This window comes from Miniopterus natalensis, chromosome 15 (assembly GCF_054644295.1).
Source record: "Miniopterus natalensis isolate mMinNat1 chromosome 15, mMinNat1.hap1, whole genome shotgun sequence".
NCBI classification, from domain to species: Eukaryota; Metazoa; Chordata; class Mammalia; order Chiroptera; family Miniopteridae; genus Miniopterus; species Miniopterus natalensis.
This window is the reverse complement of record NC_142095.1, coordinates 52,012,650-52,030,074: the sequence shown is the minus strand read 5'-3', so window position 1 is coordinate 52,030,074 and position 17,425 is coordinate 52,012,650. Positions and strand designations below refer to the sequence as shown.

The 17,425-nt window shown below is 41.2% G+C and overlaps 1 pseudogene; it reads left to right on the top strand.

The window, feature by feature from the left end:
* Nucleotides 1–237: 237 nt before the first annotated feature.
* LOC107524051 (small ribosomal subunit protein eS1 pseudogene) lies at nucleotides 238–1,042 on the top strand (annotated as a pseudogene).
* Nucleotides 1,043–17,425: the final 16,383 nt, after the last annotated feature.

Sequence of the window (17,425 nt, the reverse complement as noted above, 5' to 3'; positions counted from 1 at the left end):
AGGAAAATTTTTCTACTCCTACATACTTCAACATATAGATTGAGGGGAACACAGTTTAGCCCATAACTGAGAGGATGAGAGAATGTACATTTGTGTATCTTTTTGAAAGAGAATTTGTCTTTTTCTAAAAGATAATATTGACCTCATTGGTCCTTAAATATTTTCTGGGTTGAAATATTCTAAATCAAGGAGAGTCAGGAACTGATCTTCAACCCTTTTGGCTTTCTGGGCAGCACCATGGCTGTTGGCAAGAACAAGTATGCCTTATGAAAGGCAGCAAAAAGGGAGCCAAGGAAGTGGTTGATCCATTTTCTAGAAAAGATTGGCATTATGTGAAAGCACCAGCTATGTTAAAGGTAAGAAACACTAGAAAAACACTAGTCATGAGAACTCAAGGAACCAAAATCACATCTGATGGTCTCAAGGGTTGTGTTTTTGGAGTGAGCCTAGAAGCTCTGCAGAATGATGAGGGTGCATTTAGAAAATTCAGGCTAATTACTGAGGCTGTCTGGGGCAAAAACTGCCTAATTTTTATGGCATGGATCTTACCTGTGACAAGATGCTCCATGGTAAAAAAAAAAAAAAAGGCAGAATATGATTGAAGCTCACGTTGATGTCAACACTACTGATGGTTGTTTGCTTCATCTATTTTGTATTGGTTTTACCAAAAAATGCAACAATCAGATTGGGAAGACCTCTTATTCTCAGCATCAACAGGTCTGCCAAATCCAGAAGTAGATGATAGAAATCATGACCCAAGAGGCAGACAAATGACTTGAAGAAGTGGTCAATAAACTGATTCCAGCTAGCACTGGAAAAGACATAGGAAGGGCTTGCAATCTATTTATCCACTCCACAATGTCTTTGTTAGAAAATTCAAGATGTTGAAGAAGCCCAAATCTGAATTGGAAAAACTCATGGAGCTTCATGGTGAAGGTAGGAGTTCTGGAAAAGCTACTGGGGATGAGATAGGTGCTAAAGTGAAGGAGCTGATGGATATGAGCCCCCAGTCCAAGAAATTGTTCAAAATTTATATATTTAATGCTGAGAAATAAAAAATTCTACTTGTGGGTAAAAAAGAACTGACCTTCACTCACTTATGCAGTGTTCAGGTGATACCCAGCTGGTAATGCTGTCACATCCCTCCAACACCGACTTGGCATGTATGATTCAATGGAAGCAGAGTTTGTACTTAGACTCTTGAATCATCAGACATGGGTTTGAATTCTGCCTGTATCAGCTGTCCGATCTTGGACAAGGAACTTAGTTAGCCTCCCCATCTGTCAAATGGCGGCAGTGGTGGGGAGTCAGTAATAACACTTCCTACCACAAAGGTTTGTGACCAGGATTAAAGAAGACAATTCAATTGAAGTACTGAGCATGCAGTTGGCACTCAATAAATGTTAACTATTATCATCATTAAAGATCATCCAAGCTAGTGCTTGAAACTGATAGGTAAGGAATCCAAAGCTTGATGTCTGGCTCTGTTCTGCTGACAGTTTTTCCAAGTCCATTCCTCATTTCTCATTTCAGCTTTTTTCTTTGTCCAAAATCTAAGGGAGAATAACAGCCTATAGATTCACCTTGAAGCCACGGCAGGTATTTGAAGAGCTCCCACATTTACAATCCATCTGACTTTGTCTAAAAGAAAGTGTAAGCAAAGGACTTAAGAGCCCTACTTTACTGACGGTAGTAATTACCGTGGATGTAGCACCCACTGAGGCACTCAGCACGGGTTAGAGCTAATTTAAAAACAAGAACTCAAACTCAGAGGCTAATGGGGTGATTTTGACCCTGATATTCTTTCATACATATAAATGTTAACAGCAAATGGCACCAGGATGGTAAACCTTGGTCCCTGAGTTTTGGCTAAGAAAGAATTCAAAGCCAAGACTCATACAAGAAAAGGTTTATCTAAAAAGTCACAGAGGTAGAAGTGAGCCAGCTGGGCTATATGGGCTTAGGAAACAAGTTACAGACGAAAAAGAAGGGCCATTGGAGCTTAGGAAACAGAAAGGCAGAGGAAAATACGGGAAGGAGACAGGAAAAGGCTCCTCTGTGCTAGAGAGAGACAGAGAGAGGGAGCGGGGGGGAGGAGAGAGAGAGAGAGAGAGAGAGAGAGGGCACCCTGGGGAAAGACTGGAGTGGGGAAATGTGCAGGCATGCTCCAGAGACAGACAGAGAGAGCATATGCTGGGTGCTCTGTCCTAAGGGTTTTTATCTAGATGTCTCAGGGGCAGATCTCAATAGAGTATTCATCAGCTTTCCAGGTGTGTCCTTCAGGGTCATGATTCCTATTGATTGGTCGGTGCCCGGGTAGGGGATCATTAGCCACTGAGGCTGGTCCTGATCTCAGCCATGGTCATCCCACCTGGTTTTGCTGGTTCTCTGGACCTGGAGCCAAAACACAACTGAGGTCTAGACGTCATCTCTAGTTTGGACCAAACTCTGGCTCTGTGGTCAGCAGACTGTTATAGATTTGTGTGTGTATTAGGGTCAGGAAGGTAAGTTTGTGTGTGTATCAGACTTGACATAAGTAACTCCATTTTGTGTGACCGAGTGTCACCAGGATGCCTGCGTGCCACGATAAGGTTAACACTTTGTAGCCCCGGCCTCCGACCGGGCCCCGCGCTCTGTAGGACCCCGATAAGACACACTGAAGACGCACCACACCCTTCAGCTGAACTGTTACAAGCAGGAGCTTCTCGGCCACATCCTTGGACGCTTGTCTGCCCTCCAAGGACTTCGTCCCCAGCTCCGGGAAAGCTGCCCCTGCCCCGCTCTCCCCGCATCTCTCTGCGAGGGCTTCCAGGGGGCTGCAGTGACCGACGCCGTCGGGGCCGCACCCCCGGGCCTCCTGTGTGTGTCTTTCGGCGGATCCTCGGGGTGGCCTGCTGGTGCTGAGAACCACCGGGAACTGGTAAATAAACCCTGTGTGATCTGCTTTATGTTCGGCTCTGTCTCCCTTTTTGAACCTGAGTTATTGGCTCGGTCTCATTGAACCAAAGTGTCTCTCGCCCCTCACGGTGGTATATCCAAGTATTGGGAGTTAGACCACCTGCGTTTACGTCTCCAGAGAAACTGGGACACAGACTTAAGGCTTTGTTCCTAAGGTTGTTTGATTCGGGTCAGAACCTCATTGTCCTGAGGGCAGAGTGCTTAAAGGAGTGACCCTGCGAGGGCTTGTACGGGAGTGGACTGACCCATTCTCTGCTCCCTCAGTTCCCGCTCTGAGAGGATCTACCACTTTTGTGATGAGGAACATGCCAGGGGAGGAAGTGTAAGGGGAGGGTCTGAACCTCATAACGAGTGATATGAAATGCCAGGGGGTCTAAACCGTGTGACCAGCGATATGCTAGGGAAGGAAAGGTCATCCTGGGGGCAAGACCCCACCCTGTTGCTAGGCTTTCTACCCTGGTGACCTTCAGCACCTGGCCCATTATTCTTACTCTTCTCTTGCCTGCCTGACTGCCTATTATATCATAACCACTTTTCTCTTTTGAAATTCAAGGCCAGTTGTTTTATTCCCTCGGCCCTCGTTTAGAAATGAGTGGCTCATTAATTATCTTCTTGACTGCAGAATGGATGATGTTTCATCTCATTTTCACGTTGGATGAGTTCACTACAAGGATCTCATTGCTGACAGCCACAGATCGAAATTTCTTCTTTGTTTCTCCTCAGGAAGGAATGGCTTATGCACACCCCTCCGAAGAAGCACACGAATTCTCCCAATTGCATTTAACTTGTTTTTTAATTCTCATAAATTTGGTACACTGAGATGTTTGGGTGTAATTTCATCAGAAATGCCATCTATAGCCTGTCATACAGCACACCAGGGTTATACATTGGTCACCCGTCGGGTAACATGGGTTATGAAAAGTGTGACTCCATTCTTTTATTTTTTAATCCTCACCTGAGGATGTTTTTTCCATTGCTTTCCGGGGGGTGGGGGGGGTGGGGGGGTAGAAATACCAATGTGAGAGAGACACATTGATGGGTTGCTTCCCGCAGGGATGGAGCCTGCAATCCGGGCGCCCGCCCTTGGCCTGAATGAAACCCAGAAGCCAGACTGGCCAGGGCTCGACTCCATTCTTTTTACCGCAGATATTTAGAGTTAAAACAACTTTTCAAATAAAGGGATACGAAATCTGACCTTATTCTTAGGTATTAGAAGAAAACAGTTTATAAATATTCTCTGACAAAGTTTTTCTGTGTAATTTGATGTGCTAATTACACACACCTGAGCTTTTTCTCTTTTTTAACTTGGTTTCAGACTCTTAAAAGATGATTCATAGGGCTATTTTTTAAAATTATAGCTAATTAAGAGGATGGCTTCTATGAATGCTGAAAAATACAGGTAAAAAGTCTAACCTCTGCTCTGTCTTATGACGAACACCAGTTTTTCTGATTTTCTGCCCCTTCTCTTAAATGAGGAAATGACGCATTCTCTATGTTGGAGGAACGATTGCTTACCATTTATTTTATCTCTTTCTAAAATGCTTTTGCCCTCTTTTGTATGATCACTGTGGTTTTAAAGGTCTTTTCTAAACAGAATTGGCATACTTTTTCCTAACAAAAGCTGTATCTTTAGCTTTCTTTTGCTTTTTTCCCTCCTTTCAATGGAGCCAGTTAAACATTGGCAGCAAAAGTAATTTATTTATAGGGTATACACCCCTGAATGAATTACCCCCAAATTCCACACAATTATAAAACAGAAGCACTTAAATGAATTCATTATAATAAAACGGAGTGAATCTGTAAAAAAAAAAAAAGAACATCCAAACAATGGGACTAGATTAACTGTTTAAGGTACGGACACATTTCTAAATGGCTTTTGAACATGGGATCAGACAAGATGAAATGTTGGTTGCAAGGAGGCATTCCGTCACAGCCCGCAGCAGCTTTTCAATGGGTGGTACATTTGAGAATGTTTTTGCATTTGTATGGAAACACCCTTACGTAAACAAGCACAAAGAATTTATACTCACACACGCATGACCTATGGACAGAGACAATAGCAGGGAGAAGGCCTGGGGAGGGGGCGGGGGTGGATGCCGGGCGGAGGGATCAATGGGAGGAAGAGGGGGACATCTGTAATACTTTTAACAATAAAGATAGATTTAAACACACACACACACAATCCTCCAAATGATGAACAAAGAATTCTGGAAAAACAAAATCTGATTGGCTGTGACACTGAGGCACTCAATAAATGAGAACTTACGGAATGAACAAAGCATGAGGTTGGAAACAGCCAGGCCCCCACTGTTCTCCCTGAATTCCCACCCTCCCCTTGGAGAGGTCTCCCCTCATCTCAAGGCCCTCTGCAGACTCAGGCAGAATCTGTGCACATGCAGATCCCTCTTCGGGGCCTCAGGAAAAAAAAGAAGAGATGGGATTAGGCAAAAGGAAGTTTGGTAATGCACAGGTACAAGAAATCCTCTTTAGCAATCATCTGAAGATGGCAGCAATGTAACAAACAGCATAGAGTAAAGGAAATAAATCAAAGTTAATTAGCTTTGCTACATTGTAATAGTCACATAAAGGTTTTACATTTTCTTTTTTTTAAAATTCACCTTTATTGCTGAAAGTATTACAGATGTCCTCCTTTTTCCCCCATTGACCCCTTCCACCCTACCCCCACTCCCAGGCCTTCACCCCACTACTGTCCATGTCCATGGGTTATGCATATATGCATATAAATTCTTTGGTTAATCTCTCTGCACCCCCCCCCCCTTCCCTCTGAGAGTCCTCAGTCTCTTCCATGCTTCTATGTCCCTGGATCTATTTTGTTCATCCATTTATTTTGTTCATTAGATTCCATGTACGAGTGGAATACATGGGTTCCATGTATGACTGGCTTATTTTGCTTAGCATAAGGTTTTACATTTTCAAAAGCTAAAAAAATAGATATTTCTTAACCCCCACATAACAAGCAACTAACTGGGTCCATTTTTTGGTCATTTTTATTATAAAGGACCCAGCCCAATCTTTGTTGATACTAGAGAAAGTGTGTTTTACTCTGGAAGTTCTGTTTCATGTTGTTTTCAGTCACTGGGTTTTGCTTTAAACTGGTTTTTGGTTCCCCAACAACTGCCAGAATGATAATGCCATCACCTAAAAGTGTCCCTTCCAGCAAGGGTTTCCAGGTTTTGCACATATAAATACAGGAAGCCCAGTTAAATTTAAATTTCAAATCAGTAAGGAATAATTTTTGAACGTAAGTGCATCCCAAATGCTTCATGGGACATACTTATGCTGAAATATTATTTGTTATTGACCCAAAACTTAAATGTAACTGGGTGACCTGGATTTAGTGTGGCAGGTCCACCTCAGGAGCTGGGTCCCAGAAAGAAGCAGCTCTGAGTTTATTCCTAGTAAGAAACTGAGGGGAGAAGAGACCCCAAACATTCTTGGAACGGGGACAGAGCCCTGCTCAAGGCAAGGGATGGGAGCTGGAGGGGCGGGACTCAGTCCTGCCCCTCTTCAAGGCACCCCAAGCAGGAGTATTCCCTCATCCAAGGACTTACCCTGGCTTTCTGCAAATCAGAGACCTGGTAAAGGAAGCCAACTGTCTATGTGTTAATGTTTCATACACCTATGCGTTAAAAATTGATAGGCAACAAAAAGTGGTCAGACACGGCCTCTTCCTGTGTGGCCAGTGTGTGGCCGTCGGCAAGGGAAGGGTTTCCTGCAGGCGTGCGGCCCGAGGCTGCCTCGTTCCAAAGCGCCCGCTGTCCAGTGCGGCTGAGGCTTGAGCTGCACGGGTGGGGTCTGCTTTTCTTGTACATTTTTCTTACCTTTTCTGTCTGCAGTAGTCTCTGATTTTAATTCTATATTATCTTTAGGATATGAAGTGATACGTACATGTAGCTCAGGAGTGTGTTGTTCTGTTCATTTTTCAGGTAAGTCCTATCTAAATTCTTGTTGTCAAAACACGAGTTGCTATTTTTGTCGCAATTGTATCTGATACATTGTGATTTGGCATCCATATAATTTGAACATTCAGTTGTAAATTGAGGCTTTAATGTTATAAACAATGTCATTTCAAAGATGAATGACTAAATGTTATATGGAAAATGTTTTGAATAAATTATCAGTTTATTCCATTTGCCAAATATCAATTTAAGATCATAAACATGATTATACAGTGAAAGTTCCCTTAGTGGTTCTGATTATCTGATAGATAATAAAGTCACCACTAGAGCACATTTGTAAAGAAAATTACAAATGTTATTATTTATTAAATAGAAATCATTTTATTTTTTATAAGCTTGGGTGTAACAAAATGAAGTCATTTTTTTATCCAAAAAAAATTCTCAGATGGCATTATTCTAAAGTAATCGAGTGGCTCTTTGACCATTTCAAAGCTGTCTCAAGTTCTATTTAAATGTTTAAAATAAAAATTAATAAATATCTAATATGATAATCATATTAAGGAAGAACATATGGTATAGTAAAATCTTAAAGGCACTTTATATATATTCATTCTAATTCTCCTGGCAACCTTGAAAGATTGCTTCATTGTATATACGAAAAAATCAAGGCTCAGAAGCGTTGGATGAATTGCCCACGAGCCAGCCTGGTGCCGGTAAGGGGCAGAGCTAAGATTTGAACCCTAGTCTGCCTGGCACTAAGGTCGTGTCCTTTCCCTACACCATTGTTGTTGGTGTGAGGTCCACTGAGCCAAGATGATCTGATAATAATATCAGATTTATAAACTTCCTTCTTTCAAAAAGGAATAGAGACAATTTAACAATGTAAAAACAAGACATTTAAAAATGAAAACAAACAAAAGATAGTTTAGGAGAGTTGATGTTACAATGGAACAAGAAATTACTTAGGTGAGTCCTGAATTTAGCTCTGCGTGTCCCCGTAGCCAAGTAACAGAGGAAGACGAACTGCGGCGTCGTACAGCTGTTGGTCGCACAGCCGGTGAACGAGCTCCTTTGCAAGGCCACCTTTTCCTCCCATGTTCTGTGGAGCTTGTGACCTGAGTTCTTCATTAAGAGATGCTAAGAATGTAATGGGCATGCCTTACTGAACCTTTCATTTGTAGAAATCCAAGAAGTTTCACAGAACCCTTGAGCCTGAACTGCATTTGAGGTTGTAAATTATCATTTTAAAAGAGATTTGATAGACATGGTGTTTATTACATAACTCACATTAAGGGATTGACACCAAAATGCAATTCATTAAGGACATTAGGCAAAAAGTGGACATGGTGTGATGAGACAGTGCCATTTGATCACCTAAAACAGGGGTCAGTGAACTTCCTCCAAAGGGCCAGGTACTAAATATTTTAAGCTTTGTGAGCTCTGTGGTCTTGATGCAACTGCTCAGCTCAGCAGTAGTAGTGTGAACGCAGCCCTAAACAGTACATAAATGAACGAGTGGAAGTGTGTTCCAATAAAACTTTATTTACAAAAATTATTAGTGAACCAGACTTGGCTCATGGGCCCTTGTTTGCTGACTCCCATTCTAATGTAATAGAGGACAGAGCCTTAAGATTATATCCATTAGCATTCTGTCTCAGATAACTGATGTTTAAATGAGCCTTGTATCACAAATAATTCAAGGAGGAATTATGCAACATGTATGCATATTCTCTATTATTGCTTCATCAAAGGTCAAGTCTGTGACCAGACAGCCAGAAGGAGAGTTTTGTTGTGAAGATTTAGAACTCATAGCTGCCAGGCTGTGCCCCCCCAAAGGTTGCCAGCCATGGAACTCGGGGCAGTGTGAGTCCAGCTAATGCTCTGCTGCTTCCGCCAGAAGAGGGGTCTCATTTCTTGATTTGTCTATTGGGAGGGATGTCTTTTTCTAATTCCTGTAAAGACATGGTATGTGCTAACATAGGCCCTGTGCAAAGCTGAGATCCTGACTCATGTCCTTCCCTTTTTTGTGGGCAGCCACTCAGAAGCAATCTTTGCAGGCTCTTTAAGAAGAATTAATTTGAAGCAGTAGGGTCTGGAGCCGTATTTCAGGAAGAAGACACTTTGGGTCTGAAACATATTAAGGGTAGCTGTTAACAATCGACTGTTCCAACCAGAACACCATAAGGTTATGTTTCCTTTCTCTGATTTTAGTCTTAAAAGACTCTCATGGACTTGATAAAATCCTAAACCTCTAGAAAATCTAAGGAAATTGCATAATTTATAAAATGGGCCATTACTGTCAAGGGATTCACATGCTGACTTTGATGACAAATGGTGCAAAGGGTCTCAGATCATCTGTACCTTTCTCTGGTGAGATTGACTGCTAAGCTGTGAGCAGTGGTGTGATCACTGTGCAAAGCTTGCCAGTTCTCCGCAGGACACCATGGAACCTACGCTGCCACTTGTTAAGAGCAGTGCTGACACAGACTTGTTCTGTTTACTTAGTTGAGTTAGTTTTATCATTTTTATTATTAAAAATTATCACAGAAATTGAAACAATACTAGAATATAGTAAAGAAAAGCTGAGGTCCCTGTGTTTTCTGGCCTTTGTGCAATTGAGGGAGAAGTGTCCCAAGTCAGGGCTATAAAAATACATCCTCTATATTTCCTCCTAGTAGCTTTTTGTTTTATTTTTGTATTTAAGTCCTTAATCGGACTGAAGTATGAAGTATATTTCCACTATGTTGTGAGGTAGAATTTAATTTTCATCTAATGAGTGACCAGTTTACACTGATGAGCTCCTTCACAGCCCTTGCAGCCTGAGTGCTTCAGGGGAACATCCCACTGTCACACATATTGTGAAAGGGTGGAGCTTTAATCAAATTAATGATTTTTCCTGCTGTCCCAGTTTCTCTGGAGACGTAAACGCAGGTGGTCTAACTCCCAATACGTGGCTATACCACCGTGAGGGGCGAGGGACACTTTGGTTCAATGAGACCGAGCCAGTAACTCAGGTTCGAGAAGGGAGACAGAGACGCACATAAAGCAGATCACACAGGGTTTGTTTACCAGTTCCCGGTGGTTCTCGGCACCAGCAGGCCACCCCGAGGATCCGCCGAAAGACACACACAGGAGGCCCGGGGGTGCGGCCCCGACGGCGTCGGTCACTGCAGCCCCCTGGAAGCCCTCGCAGAGAGATGCGGGGAGAGCGGGGCAGGGGCAGCTTTCCCGGAGCTGGGGACGAAGTCCGTGGAGGGCAGACAAGCGTCCAAGGATGTGGCTGAGAAGCTCCTGCTTGTAACAGTTCAGCTGAAGGGTGTGGTGCGTCTTCAGTGTGTCTTATCGGGGTCCTACAGAGTGCGGGGCCCGGTCGGAGGCCAGGGCTACAAAGTGTTAACCTTATCGTGGCACGCAGGCATCCTGGTGACACTCGGTCACACAAAATGGAGTTACTTATGTCAAGTCTGATACACACACAAACTTATCTTCCTGACTCTAGTACACACACATCTATTTCTATAACACCTGCTTCATTGGGAAATTCACAGATGAAATTGGTGTTGTTTTGACTGGAAGTGCAGGATGGCGGTGAAGACAATGACTACTCCCACATTTTCCTGCCCCCGCCTTGATTTGTGTCAGGATACCACCATTGTGGGGGTTTTTTTGTTTGTTTTAAAAATATATCTTTATTGATTTCAGAGAGAGGAAAGGAGAGGGAGAGAGAGAGATAGAAACATCAATGATGGGAGAGTCATTGATCAAGCCCGCAACCCGGGCATGTGCCCTGACCGGGAATCGAACCCTGATTGCCTGGATCCTAGGTCGATGCTCAACCGCTGAGCCACGCCCGGCCAGGCACCATTGTGTTTTTATCCTCAGTGCAAATGCGAACACAGTGAAAGGCAAATAATGTTTTAGTATTATTATGAAAATAACTTTGACCTTGCAGACCTTCCCGAAAGGGTCTCAGAGATCACAACAATAGACTATAAGTTCCAAGAGAATAAAAATTCTGGCCATCTTGCTTGTCATTCGTTGTATCCAGTGCCTAGCACATAGTAGCTCCCCAAAAGATATTTACTGAATGACCACTTGTCATCATCTGTATCAGTTAGCTTTCTTTTCTTTAATACTTTATTAAACTTACTGGGGTGACAATGGTTAATATGAACCATTGGTTAATATAGGATTCAGGTGTGGGTTTCTATGTTACAAGGCCTGTATATTGTTCTGTGTGCCCTCCACCCAAAGTCATATCTTCTCCCATCACCATATATTAAGACCCCCTTCAACCCGCACCCCCTTCCCTCTGGCAACCATCACTCTGCTGTTTGTGTCCACAAGTTTCAGTTTTATATCCCATACATAAGTGAAGTCATATGGTTCTTTGCTTTTTCTGTCTGACTTATTTCACTTAGCATAATATTCTCCAGGCCCACCCATGTTGTTGCAAATGGCAGCCTCTCATCCTTTCTCGTGGCTGAGTAGTATTCCATTGTGTTCATGCCCCACATCTTCTTTGTCCAGTCCTCTGTCACAGAACACTTCGGTTATCTTCTTGTCTTGGCCACAGTGAATAGTGCTGCCCTGAACATAGGAGTGCATGTATCTTTGTGAATAAATGTTTTCAAATATAAATCCAGGAGAGGGTTAATTTTTTGAGGAACTGCCAGGCTGCTTTCCATAGTGGCTGTCCCAGTCCACATTCCCACCAGCGGTGATTGAGGGCTCCCTTTTCTCGGCAGCCTCTCCAGCACCTGCTGTTACCTGCCTTGTTGATAACAGTCATTCTAACAGGTGTGCGGTGGTATCGCATTGTAGTTTTGATTTTCATTTGCATAATAGCTAGTGAGGTCAAACACCTTTTCATACATATGTTGGCCGTTCCTATGTCTTGGGAGAGGTGTCTGTTCAGGTCCTCTGCCCACTTTTTGATTGGGTTGTTTGTTTGTTTGGTGTTGAGTTTTATGAGTTCTTTATATATTTTGGAAATTAAACCTTTGTGGGAGCTACTGTTTGCAAATATCATCTCCCATCTGTTGGCTGCCTGTTTGTTTGGTTGTCAGTTTCTTTTGCTGTGCAGAAGATTTTCAGTTTGATATAGTCCCATTCATTTATCTTTGTCTTTACTTCCCTTGCCTTTGGGGTAAAGTTCATAAAATGTTCTCTACGACCAAGGTCCATAAGTTTGGTACCTATGTTTTCTTCTATGTAAGTTATTGTTTCGGGTCTCAAATTTAGGTCTTTGATCCATTTTGAGTTAATTTTTGTACCTGGGGACAAACTGTAATCCAGTTTCATTCTTTTGCATGTGGCTTTCCAGTTTTCCCAGCACCATTTATTGATGAGACTACCTTTACTCCATTGTGTGTTTCTGGCTCCATTGTTGAAAATTATCTGTCCATACATGTGGTTTTATTTCTGGGCTCTCGATTCTGTTCCACTGATCTGTGTGTCTGTCTCTGTGCCAGTACCATGCTGTTTTAATTATTGTAGCTCTGTAGTACAATTTGAAGTCAGATAGTGTGATTCCTCCAGTTTCATTCTTTTTTCTCAGGATTACTTTGGCTATTCTGAGTCTTTTGTGGTTCCATATACAACTGATGATTTCTCTTTCTATTTCTTGAAAAAACGACATTGGGATTTTGATGGAGATGCATTAAATCTGTATATTTCTTTGGGTAATATGGTCATTTTAACCATGTTGATTCTTCCAATCCATGAACATGGGATATTTTTCCATTTTGCTGTCTTTTTCAATCTCTCTTAATAATACTTTGTCATTTTCAGTAGATAGGTCTTTCTCATTCTTTGTTAAGTTTATTCCTCCATATTTTATTCTTTTGATTGCAATTGGAAAAGGAATTTTTTTTTCATTTATTTTTCTGAAGTTTTGTTGTCAGTATACAGGAAAGCAATGGATTTTTGTACATTGATTTTGTATCCTGTAACTTTACTGTATTTGTTTATTGTTTGTAATAGTTTTTTGGTGGAGTCTTTAGGGTTTTGCATATACAGAATCATGTCATCTGCAAAAAGTTAGTTTTATTTCTTCCTTCCCTATTTGGATGCCTTTTTTTTTTCTCTCTTGCCTTATGTCTGTGGCTAGGACTTCCACAACTATGTTGAGTAAGAGTGGTGAGAGTGGGCATCCTTGTCTTGTTCTTGATTTTAAAGGAAAAGCTTTCAGGTTTTCACCATTGTGTACGATATTAGCTGAGGTTTATCATATATGACCTTTATTATGTTAAGGTACTTTCCTTCTATTCCTATTTTATTGAGTGTTTTAATAATAAATGGATGTTGTATCTTATCAAATGCTTTTTCTGCATCTGTTGATGAGGGCATATGATTCTTATCCTTTATTTTGTTAACATGGTTTATTACATTGATCTATTTGCACGTGTTGAACCATCCTTGTGCCCCTGGAATGAACCTTACTTGAGCGTGACATATTATTTTTTTGATGTACTGCTGGATTTGATTTGCTAGTATTTTGTTTAGGATTTTTGCTTCTGTAGTCATCAGAGATACTGGTCTGTAGTTTTTTTGTGTGTTACCCTTCCCAGGTTTTGGTATCAGGGTTTTATGGACCTCATAAAATGTGTTAGGAAATATTGCCTTTCCTTCAGTTTTTTGGAAGAGTTTGAGGAGGACAGGTTTAAAATATTCTTTGAATGTTTGGTAAAACTCACTTTTGGTCCTGGACTTTTGTGTTTTGGCAGGTTTTTGATGGTTGTTTCAATTTCCTTGCTGCTAATCGATCTATTTAGATTTTCCAATAATTCATGATTTAGTCTAGGATGGTTATATATTTCTAGGAATTTACCCATGTCTTCTAGGTTGTTGAATTTGGTGGCATATAGTCTTTCATAATATTCTAGTATGATTCTTTGTCTATCAGTGATGTCCATGGTGACTTCTCCTCTCTCATTTCTGATTTTGTTTGTATGGGTCTTTTCCCTTTTTTCGTTAATGAGTCTAGCCAAGGGTTTGTTAATTTTATTAATCTTTTCAAAGAACTAGCTCTTTGTTGTATTAATTTTTGTATAGTCTTTTTGTTCTCTGTTTCATTACATTCTGCTCTAGTTTTTATGATTTCCTGTCTTCTGTTGACTTTGGGTTGCTTTTGTTCTTTGTCTAGATCTTTGAGATGTTAGGTTGTTTATCTGAGATTTTTCTTGTTTCTTGAGATAGGCCTGTAATGATATTAAACTCCCTCTTATCACTGCTTTGGCTGCATCCCAGAAGTTTTGTATATTGTATTGTCATTCTCATTTGCCTCTGTATATCTTTTGGTCTCATCTTTTATTTCTCCTTTGACCCAGTCATTTTTTAGTGGTGTGTTGTTTAATTTCCATGTATTTATGGGTTTTTTTACTTCCTTTTTGCAGTTGATTTTAATTTCAGGGAATTGTGGTCAGAGAATATGCTTGGTAAAACTTCAGTCTTCTTGAATTTTTTAATGCTAGTTCTGTGACCCAGCATATGGTCTGTCTTTGAGAATGTTCCATGTGCCCCGGAGGAGAGTGTATAACCTGGTGTTCTGAGATGAAAGGCTCTGTAAATGTCAATTATGTCCATGTGGTCTAGAGTTTCATTTAAGGCTGATATTTCTTTATTGATTTTCTGTTCTGTTGATCTGCCTAGAGCTGTCAATGGCATACGAAGGTCACCAACTATGATTGTGTTTGGTCTTTAGTTCTGTGAGTAGTTGCTTTATATATTTCAGTGCTTCTTGGTTGGGTGCATATATTTTAAGAAATGTTATATTTTCTGGATGTAGTGTCCCCTTTATCATTATAAAGTGTCCATCTTTGTCTCTTGTTATCTTTGTTGCCTTGAAACCTGTTTTGTCAGATACAAGTAAGGCTACACCTGCTTTTTGGTGGATGTTATTTGCTTGGAGAATCATTTTCCACCCTTTCACTTTGAATCTCCCTTTGTCTTTGCAGCTCAGATGTGTCTCCTAAAGGCAGCATATGGTTGGGTTTTGTTTTCTGATCCGCTCTGCTGCTCTGTGCCCCTCTATTGGTGAATTCAGTCCACCTACATTTAGGGTGATTATTGATAGATGAGGATTTCCTGTAACCACTTTATCTTGTTTTCTGGCAGCTCTGTGCCTCCACTGTTCTCTTCCTTTGTTCTTCTGTCTGCTGTTTTTGTTGGTGGTGTTCCATACTTCTTCTTCTGTGTCCTCTTTTTTTAAGCTATGTGTCCTGGTTTGGGGATTTTTGTGTCTGGTTACTATTAGGTTTATAAAAAATAAAGTTGCATATACACAATAGCTTTTTTTATTTTGAGTGCATCAGATGTTCACCCTCCTTTGCCAGTTCTGATCATTTCCCCTCCCCTTTCATGTTTTTGTTGTCACAATTATCCCTGTTTATGCTGGAAGTAGGTTGAGAATTGTATGGTATGGGAGTTGGTTTGACTTTAATTTTTTCTCCTTTCTCAAGCACTATAACTTTAGATGCAAATATTCAATAAAAAACTTCTGGTTATAATTGGGCAGGGAGTGGGAGTGGCAAAAATTAATCTTTCATAATTATTTTAACCCTCAGTAAAGAAGACATAGCCTGTGTCTGGACAACCATAGATTAATATAATGGTCATACATTAATATAATGATTTTACTCAAACACATTTGCAAACCATATACTAAGGAAATTCTATTTCAAATATATATATACTATATCATTTACATGTGATAAATTATGGTAGAAATCCCTTATATTTTGCAAATATCTTTTAACATTTTCCTCAATTCAATTCATTTTTATATCCTTAATCATAAAATTATAAAAACAAGATTATATTGTTGCTGACAGCATGTAATTATGTAACAACTCATTGGATAAGAAAGAGAACATTTAAAGGAGTGATATTTTGGAGGTATTAACGACCTTGGGTACTGAAGCTGAGAGACTGAAACAAAGTTGTGGGGTTACATTGCATACTTAGCAGTTAAAATGCAAGAGGGAAATAATAAATCAGCTGAATCATTGTAAGAAAATTGAGTAGTGAGATTAACAGAACTACACAGGAATTGAGAGGCATATATGCCTGTTGCTAGGAATGAAAATGAGAATATAGGATGAATAATTCCCTATCGATCTTGAAATATCATTACCTGTTGTTCAAAAAGCTCCTTTCTCATTTGTAGTTTTTCTTAATGTAATACATTTGTTTGCATCCTTGCTGGAGGAAACTGTTTGAAATACATCAGAAACATTCTCTAATTCCAGTTGAAAATAACAATGTTCTAAGAGCTCAAAAGAGACTTTTTAAAAATCACTGATGCTTAAAAATATGCCCTTTTAAAATTGTAATATTGAAAACCAATGAATTCACTATTGGTCTCAAAGGAAAATGAATATCTATTTAAAAGATTGACTACCACTATAAAAGGCATTGATAGAAATGTATCAAAAATAAAATAATTAAATCTACATCATATTTGAGAATATTTTATTCACTATCATCGTTAGCACAAGCAATTAAATACTTAATGCAGAAGAATACAGCCTTACAACTCCAACGCAGCGAATATCTTCGTTTGATAAAGTTGGCTTTCAATGTCCTATTTATTTGGAGCAAGTTGAATACAACAAAAACTGAGGTCACAAAATACATGGATGTTTATAGCATTTATCATCCCCAAGCCCTACAAAGCTGATAAAACCACCCCCATTAAGGTGAAGAAACAGCTCAGAGTGCTGAGTGATTAGTAAGCACAGTTTATAGTGTCAGCATTGGTACTGACACCAAGGACTCATCCAGTGTTCTTGCATCTGTATCTCAGCAGGTTCTAGATGGAGCCAAAAGTGCACCTTTCTTGGAGGCTTCCTGCAGTGTCCCTCCGTTGGGAACATCTCTTGTTTTTGTCTGTTTGGTAACCTTCTGATGAGAAACTCCTCATAGAGTTGTGGTGGGGCTGCCAAATACAGTGCCCCCACCCACAAACACACATTCTCCTGGTCTCCCTCAAGCAGGGTTATACTATCACTAGGTTGACCCACTCATAGTGCCTCTTATTGTTCTAGTTGGTACCCTTTCTGTGACTTTTCTAAACTAGGATAAAACAGCTTAATCTCTCTCTCTCCCCCCTCCCCCTTTCCCCCTCTCTCCCTCTCTCTTCTTCTCTCTCCCTCTCCCTCCCTCTCTCCTCCCTCCCTCCCTCTCTCCTCACTCTTTCTCTCTCCCTCTCCCTTCCTCTCTCCTCCCTCCTCACTCCCTCTCCCTCTCCCTCTCTCCTCCCTCCCTCCTCTCTCCTCCCTCCTTCACTCTCCCTCTCCCTCCCTCTCTCCTCCCTCACTCCCTCTCCCTCTCCCTCCCCCTCACTCCTCCCCCTCCCCCTCCCTCCTCCCCCTCCCCCTCCCCCTCTCCCTCTCCCTCTCCCTCCCCCCTCCCTCTCCCTCTCCCTCTCCCTCTCCCTCCCCCTCACTCCCTCTCCCTCTCCCTCTCCCTCTCCCTTCCCCTCACTCCCTCTCCCTCCCCTCTCCCTCTCCCTCTCTCACTCCCTCTCCCTCTCCCTCTCCTCC